This window comes from Eucalyptus grandis, chromosome 1 (assembly GCF_016545825.1).
Source record: "Eucalyptus grandis isolate ANBG69807.140 chromosome 1, ASM1654582v1, whole genome shotgun sequence".
Classification (NCBI taxonomy): Eukaryota; Viridiplantae; Streptophyta; class Magnoliopsida; order Myrtales; family Myrtaceae; genus Eucalyptus; species Eucalyptus grandis.
In genome coordinates this window covers 21,125,158-21,133,356 of record NC_052612.1, presented here as the reverse complement: position 1 = coordinate 21,133,356, position 8,199 = coordinate 21,125,158, and positions in this window count along the sequence as shown.

Here is an 8,199-nt window from a genome sequence, read left to right as displayed (position 1 = left end):
GCATATATCACCATGATTCGTATCATCCATGCTATCAAGCATACATTACCATGAGATCCATTCACGCCTTCATGATCGCATTTTCAATATCAAATAGCATCAATTTTATTTTCATAAGCAAATCATGCATCATGCCATATGCATACACCCATGCACATGATTCAATTTCAATTCTTATCTTTCATAAGGATCTCATCATTTTTCATCCATGGACCAATGTTTGCATCTCACAATTTATCGCTCGCACCCAATCTGGCGTCACGAGGAACCTCTGGGCATGCATCATAATACAACCCCTCACCTTCCGGGCATGTATCATAATACAACCAGGCATCCAAAGGGCATCGACTCATTCGAATCTTTGGGCATCTCGTATCCCAACTAGTATCACAAGGAATCCCCCAAGCACACACTTCCAGGGCTTCCGGCACACACACTCCGGGCATCTCGAAACTCCCGAAGACATCCGGCACACACACTCCGGGCATCCCAACACTCCCGGGGCATCGTCAGCTCACACCTCCGACGGTCTCCTTATTATCACAATATATAATCTCATATATGTCTCATTTTCATCATGGCATTAGATGCAACAATATCAAAGATCTAAACCATCTTTTGATGTCACATGATATGCCAAACATCACCATATATGCAGTACGCATAAGATCCACGATATCACATTTCATAAAGAAGTTCATTGGTTTTTGAAACTAGAACCAATTTTCGGATAAAACAGAATGCACTTCTTTAGTGAAAACTCTTGGAAAATTAGTAAAAAATCTCAATAAATTCTGAGAATTTAACATGATGTAAACAAGAACCAGAGGAAGATATTTCATGAATAACACCATGTCAAGAAAGTTTCACATCAATACATAGATCCATACATCACAACAAAAGAAATTCCAGCACCACTTTTACACAGTTTCGGAAATAATTTCGATTAAGCCCTTAAATGAACTTCGAAAATTCTGAGATTTTGATATGTTATAGCTGAGATCTAAAGGTAAAAGTCTCATAGAGAAATAGAAATTTAATTCCTTCTGGATTAAAATAGAAATTTAACTCTTCCTATTTCTCGGTTCACTGTCCAGATTCATCTTTTTCAAAGAAAATCGTTTTCCTCGATCATTACTTGTCCGTTTATCCTCAAATTTTAATATGTTTCTCCTCAAGATGTAGTATACAACTCTCATCAAGAACACAAGATCAAATTCGGACTGTATAAGTTCACAAAATTCACGGAATCACAACAGATCAACATAACAATTTCCAAATCTAGCTTCATCAAAGAAAAATAGTTTCATCGACCTATACTTGTCCGTTTCCTTTCAAATTTTTATATGTTATTCTCCAAGAGGTCCTTTACAACTTTAATCAAGAAGTCGAAGTCAGATTCCAACTAGAACATTGCATGCAACTCACGAAATCACCAAAGGTCGACATAACAGTTTCCAGATCTAGTTTCTTAAAAGGAAAATCATTTCACCAACAATAATTGTCCGTTTCATCTCAATTTTTAGTATGTTAATCTTCAAGAAGTCCTCTACAAATTCAATCAAGAAGTCGAAGTCAGATTTGATGTGAATCATTGCGGAAGGATCATTCTACGAAGGCCCAGATGGTGCGAATTGCAAACCTCGACCTCCAATCAAACCTGTGATTGGCAACCTCGGTATGAACGTGACCTATTGACGAACACGTGTCAACCAACCAACGCTATAGACGCCACGAGCGAAAGAATTCACATTCTCGCTCGATAAGTCAAATTGACCGCCACAAGAGAATCTTGATTAAGTCAAGTCCTCAAAAGAACAGTAAAAAGAGAACCTCTCAATTCTTTTCCTCAAAAATAAAATATATCTGTCCCCAAAAAAATTTGGCAAATCCTTTATATAGGCTGCCACACAAACCCTAAAAACCAACCCTAAAAATCTAATGCGTTATATTCTAAAATATTCCTATTTTAGAATATTCTTAAACAAGAATATATATAAATTGACTTGGTCAATTATTTGGTGACAAGATAATTAAATTGCACCAAGATTTCCAAGATTCTTCAAGATTTGATCCAAGGTCATCTTCACGCCAAAGATCACGAACCATGACGCCAACAGCTTGCCTGAATTGTTTGGCCCGTACTCGAGTAATCGAACCAGTAGGAATAGATAATGGGTCCCTAGCACCTCATCCTCGATATGGCTCGATGTCCACATCAAGATTCCAACTAGAACATCGCATGCAACTCACGAAATCATCAAAGGTCAAATTGTTTTTCTAGAAACAGAATACTAGGCTAGAACACAACTCCTATAACTTCGAAATTTCACACTTCATCCACATCCGAAATTCACCATTCATAACACACAAAACACAGCAAGCAAGGGATAGATCAATGGACTCTGCTTGCCTCTAATCCAAGCAAAACACAGCAAGCAAACGGCAGCTTGACGGCGGGACTCGGCGGCTCGACGACGGCGACGAACCTCCTCCTTCTTCCTCCCACGCTCGCTCTCCCTCTCTCAATTTCACTCTCTCTCTCTCTCGGTAACCCTCTCTCTCAATCCGCCCACTCTCCCTCTCTTTCTCTCCCCTTCATCATTTGCAATCATTTGGTTTGCATGGCTAATGCCACTTGGCTCTAGGGAAAGACACTTGGCAAGCTTCTCTTGCCACTTGTTTATTTTGCCATGCAGGTTGATGGGCTGATTGGGCCGGCCTCTCCCCTTGGTCGACAGCCCATTGGGCTCTTTGGGTCGGTCGAACGGCAGCTCCTTTCCTTTGGGCTTCGCGGGCCAGGCCTAAATGGCCGAATGGTGGGGTCTTGTGGGCTGGTCTTGGCCTAAGAATTTTGGTCCACTTCCTCTTTTAATACTCCACTCTAAACCCCCACTCAAATATATACCTAATTGAAATTTATATAACCATAAAACTTGCAACATAAATTATAAATTCCAACCTATAAAACACATAGCCAAGAATAGAATTTTATTTCCTATCAAATAATTATCCACTAAAAGCTTGGCCTTAATCTTATTGCAAATCATGGATCAAAGCACATCTAAGGATTGACATGAAATTCTAGGATGCCACACACCAGATGTCGGCTGCCAGCCACCACACTCCAGCCGCCCATCACCAACCACCGGTCACCAGATTCCGGACGCCCACTGGTCGTTAACTGCTCATCGCCAATCATTGGATGCCGGAGGCTCATCACCAACCACCGAATGTTTGTTGACGACCATTTGCCGCTCGCCACCAGCTGCTGGATGTCGGTTGCCTGCCACCCACCGCTAGCCTCCTATCGCTGGACTCCGAATGTCGAATGTCAGATGTCAAACTCTGTACGTTGGACGTTGGTTGCCGACACCGGACCCCGGACTTTAGCCACCCTCATCGATCACCGGACTTGGCGCCGGACTGGACTTTGGTCGCCCATCGCTAGTCACTAGATGCTGAACTTCGGTCGCCGACATTGGACTTCGGCCACTAGATGCCGTCGTTGCCACTCCTAGAAATAGAAACTTTGTTCTGTTATCAAACGAATTTTGTTTCAGAAATAGAACTTTTGAATTGTTATCAAACACGTTTCTTTACTCATAAACTCATCCTTGGAATAGAAATTGAAAAAATCAATTTCTGGCTAGAAATTGATTTTTGTTCCAGAATTTTGTCATACGCACCCTTAGTTACCCATGTTGTTAGTCAAGCGTGTGCCTTTAGTCACTTTGCATGCACAAGCCTCGCTAAGACTTTTGTATCCCTCAATTGATTCAAAGTAAATAGATGAGGAACTCTTATAGCCCCAATAGGTCATCTCCAAATTTGGCTTATTGCTTACATTAAAGAGTTTGCTCCTCGCATGATGATAATCTATATCACGAAAAACTACCATCCCATTCTCATGTTCCATGGAAAGAATAATTTCTTTCCAGTGTGGCTGTTGTGGTCCTTCTCTATATGGTTGCATTTCCTTAAAAGACTCAATATGAGCCTAATCCAATGGCAAGTCCGATGGCTAGGGAATCTCGAGGTGCGCCTTATTAGCGAAGTACATGACTCACTCCCTCTTATGGGATTGACGGGTCTAATGTCGTATTATCCTTTGAGGGTGCTCCGTCAATATTGTGCGCTTCAAATAATCCCACCAATCCTTAAGTTGAGGTTGTACCATATTGATTATCACAATGAGGTCATTGTGGAGGGCCAAATTAGCCACATTGAAGCCATAATTCGAGCTACTGTCGAGACATGGTATCCCCACGTCACATCATGTAGTTGCTGTTGACAAATTTGACTTAGAGGGGGAAATGAGGACACACCATGCCACGATCAACTTATCTATTGTTAAGTAGAACTAGAGTTCAAGGTCGAATTGCCTGATATTCCCAAACCTCAATGATTTCAGCAAGTTCATGTTATGGAGCATGAAGACGAAGCCTTGACCGATGTGGAACGCTTGACCCATGATAACAAGCATCTCCATACGGTCTTATCTAGTTCTTAGGATTTTTACTAGAAATCCTTTCATGTATTTCCCTGTCCTTGTAGAGGAAGATTCTTTGTATTTTCCTCGTTTCGTTGTAATCGAAATTTTTCTATATTCACATTTGTATTACTTGCAAGTTTAATTGCTTTGTAAGTTTTGATATCAAAGGTTTTGTTTACCTTGTAATTGTTCGATGTAATCAATGAAAGTTCATAGAATTGCCTTTTGATGTAACTTTTAGAAAATGGGTATTTGGATTAAATATTCATTGTCATCCTTTTCAATTATATAATTTCTTTTGAAGAAATTTTGATAAGATGACGTTATATAATACTGGGTCATATATGCTTCTTATAACTATTTCGTCTCAAGAAAATATAAAATTAACAAGGTTCATACTTTCCTAATTTCTTTAATCACATGCTGATTTGAGTTCATTCTTTCGCATAGGTAATAAAACACGGCTAAGAAGTATTTTATTATACGCACCCATCATCAAGCGAGGATGGTGAACGAATTCGTATCATCACTATGGAGAACCAAATGGCATAAATGATGGTGCTACCGATCGATCTTTCCAAGTCAAAAATCTTACCCTGTAGCTCCCGCTGCTGTGACGACTGTTTCCATCACGCTTGTTGACACGCTAGTGGTTGATCCCATAGAGAAATGATATGTTGAAGAAGTTCCTACTATTACCCCAACCGTTATAGACTTGGAGGCTCCACCCAAGGAAACTCCTATTCTCACCTTGACGAAGAAAGCGCAAGACGCCTTGCGAAGATCAAGGAACGCCTGTGCAAGCTGCAAGGCTATCAACTACAAGGGTTCAACAAGTTGTCACCCTTTGCTAAGGTGAAGGTCCCAGAATTCTATAAAGACCTACGGTCATAAGGAAGTATGATGGAACTGGGTGTCCGAAGACCCATCTCAAGTACTATTTTGGCAAGATAACCCATTAGTCTGACAACTCTCCACTATTGATTAATTCTTTTTCAAGATAGCTTGATTGGTCCCACCTTAACCTGGTTTATTGAGCTGGATTTAGAGAAGATATATAGCTAGGAGGATTTGGTAGATGAATTTCTACAACAATACAAGTATAATACTGAAATCGCTCCAACTCCTGAGGATTTGGTCCGAGTTGATAAAAAGGAGGACAAATATTTAGAGCGTACACCTAGAGACGGAGAGTCGCCGTGTCTCAAGTTAAGCCTCCTTTATCTGAAAAGGAAACTATGTAGTTGTTCCTTCGAGAGTTGCCTCGAGATTTCTTTGAGAATATGTACAATAATATTTGAATTAACTTCCCTGCAATGGTTGAATTGGGGGAACGTATAGAGGAAATCATGCGAGATGGAAGACTGTTTGAAATGATAGTTTGTAGGTTTGCTCCAAAGAAGGATAAGGAGCCCATTGTAGAGATCGCTTATATTCAAAATACATCTGTTCAAAAGCCATAAGCTCTTCCCTCTCATAAGCCCGCCATGGAAGCTAGGAGCTCTTCCCAAAGTTTTGATCACCAGGGGAAGACCCCGCAAAGACAATTCACACCTCTACCAAGATCGATGTCTCAGTTACTCCCCATGTTGATTGAAAACTGACTGGTAGCAAGAGAAGTCCTGAGGGACAATCCATCGAAGTTCCTTGGCTTTGACCTCAATAAGACTTGTGAATATCACATGTGAGAAAATGGTCACAATGTTGACAACTATTACGTTCTTCAATCAAAGATTCAGAATCTACTGGATAAAAATTTGCTAACCTTCAAGGACTCGTAAAACTCACTCCCGAAGCATGCTGAGGCCATTAATGTGATCTTTGGGGATGAATACAAGGATCCTTTCCTTGTTGATACTCCCAAGCTGAGTCAAATCATGGCCTTTGCTAATCATCAAATAAAAGGCGATGATATCTCCCACGATGAGAAGATAGCTTGCCAAGTTGGCCGAGTTCGATGTAATCCAATACGAAGATGATGGAGCAACTCAGAGCCAATAACTTTAGTCGAGTTTGATTTGTCCGATAAGAATATGATTTCAAGGGTCATAAGAAAAGTTGAAGACTTGAACGAGAATAATTCTCGAGATGATGATCGTCAAGCCCTAAAAGGGAAAGCCCCAATATACCAAGAAGAGGACTCGGATACTGAGAGTGAGGATGTGTATAAAAATTCCCACATGGATCGTGAGTTCATTAAGAAAGCTTGCGAAAAAGAAAAAATTGTTGATACTCTTGGCCAACCAAGTGGCAAGTATAACTTCATGATAAAGTTCACACCTCCACCGAGCTTTTTCGTGAATATGAAAGACATTGTCCCGAGTAGATGGGGGCAACGAAGAAGATGAGGTTGGTCTTGTTACATCCCCGTTGGAGGATGAAAGAGCTTACTTTGACAATGATGAGTCTGAGTATAGGACCTCCTATTGGGTCTGTGAGTTTGTAAGAAAGGCCCATGAGACAGGTGAAATAGTGCTTGGTAAAAGTAAGGCCAATGCCCATGAAAAATTCATCGAGAAAAACAAGATCAATGGTCATGCAAAAGACCATTAACACAAGAAACAAAAGAAATGCTTTGCAAAGCATGCATTGCAAGCTATGCCATTAGAAAAGAGAGCAAAGCTCTCATGCCTTAAAACAAAATAGTCAAAAGGGACTCTCAATATAGGTCAAATTTCAAAAATCATGTCTTTATGAAAGTTGTGTGATGGTAATGATGCCAACATATTCATTCACTTTAATACCCTTGATATCTTAAAAATTTCAAGCCTTCTAAGCCTCATCGTAACCAACATTACAACCTTTATCTAAAGTCTCTTTCGATTGGGATGGTTCGAGTTGAAGTATGAATTTCACATAAGAGCTATCGCTAGAAGGAGTAAAAGCAATTCTATCTTATTTTATCTTCAAAGTTATTGACTTATAAACTTGATGAATATATAGATTGATTGTTCTTTTCTTGGTCTCAAAGTGACTATCCTTTGTGTAAACCCATGACTAAGCCTACATTACGGTCCTTTCAAAAAACCTTTTGATCAATGAATTCATATTCACTGTAAACGTATATGAAAACCTTCACCATAGGTTATGTGAGACATTTTCAATGAGAATAAAATAGCTTTTCCACATAAAAATCTTTATTGAGAGCAAATGCAAAAGACCTTTTTGATTAAGTTATTTCCACTTTGGCACATTTGATCTAACCCTTAGATGGTTGATCAAACGTCATTTTGTTAAAATTCTTTCCTAAGGAATTTGACAATTTTGTATCATTTACCAAGGCATGTTTGAATGATTCCACATATTAGCTTTTGAGAAATCTTGGAATTCCTTTTTCAAAATATATATTTCCCCAATGGATATGTTTTTGGTCATCCTAAATCATATCCTTTGTCTTTGTGTTTTGGTCATCCTAAACCATACCCCTTTGTTCATAAGGTTCTTGGTCAATCTTAAACCTTGTCCCTTAGATTCTTGGTAAACCTTAAACCCCGTCCCTTAGGTTCTTGGTAAACCTTAAACCTTGTCATTTAGGTCCTTGATCAACCTTAAATCTCATATTGTAGGTTCTTGATAAATCTTAAACCTTGTCCCCTTAGGTTCCTGGTAAACCTTAAACATAGTCTATTTTGGTTCTAGGTCATTTTTAAACCTCATTTTTAGGTTCTAGTTTATTCTTGAACCTTATCCTCAGGCTTGTCTTT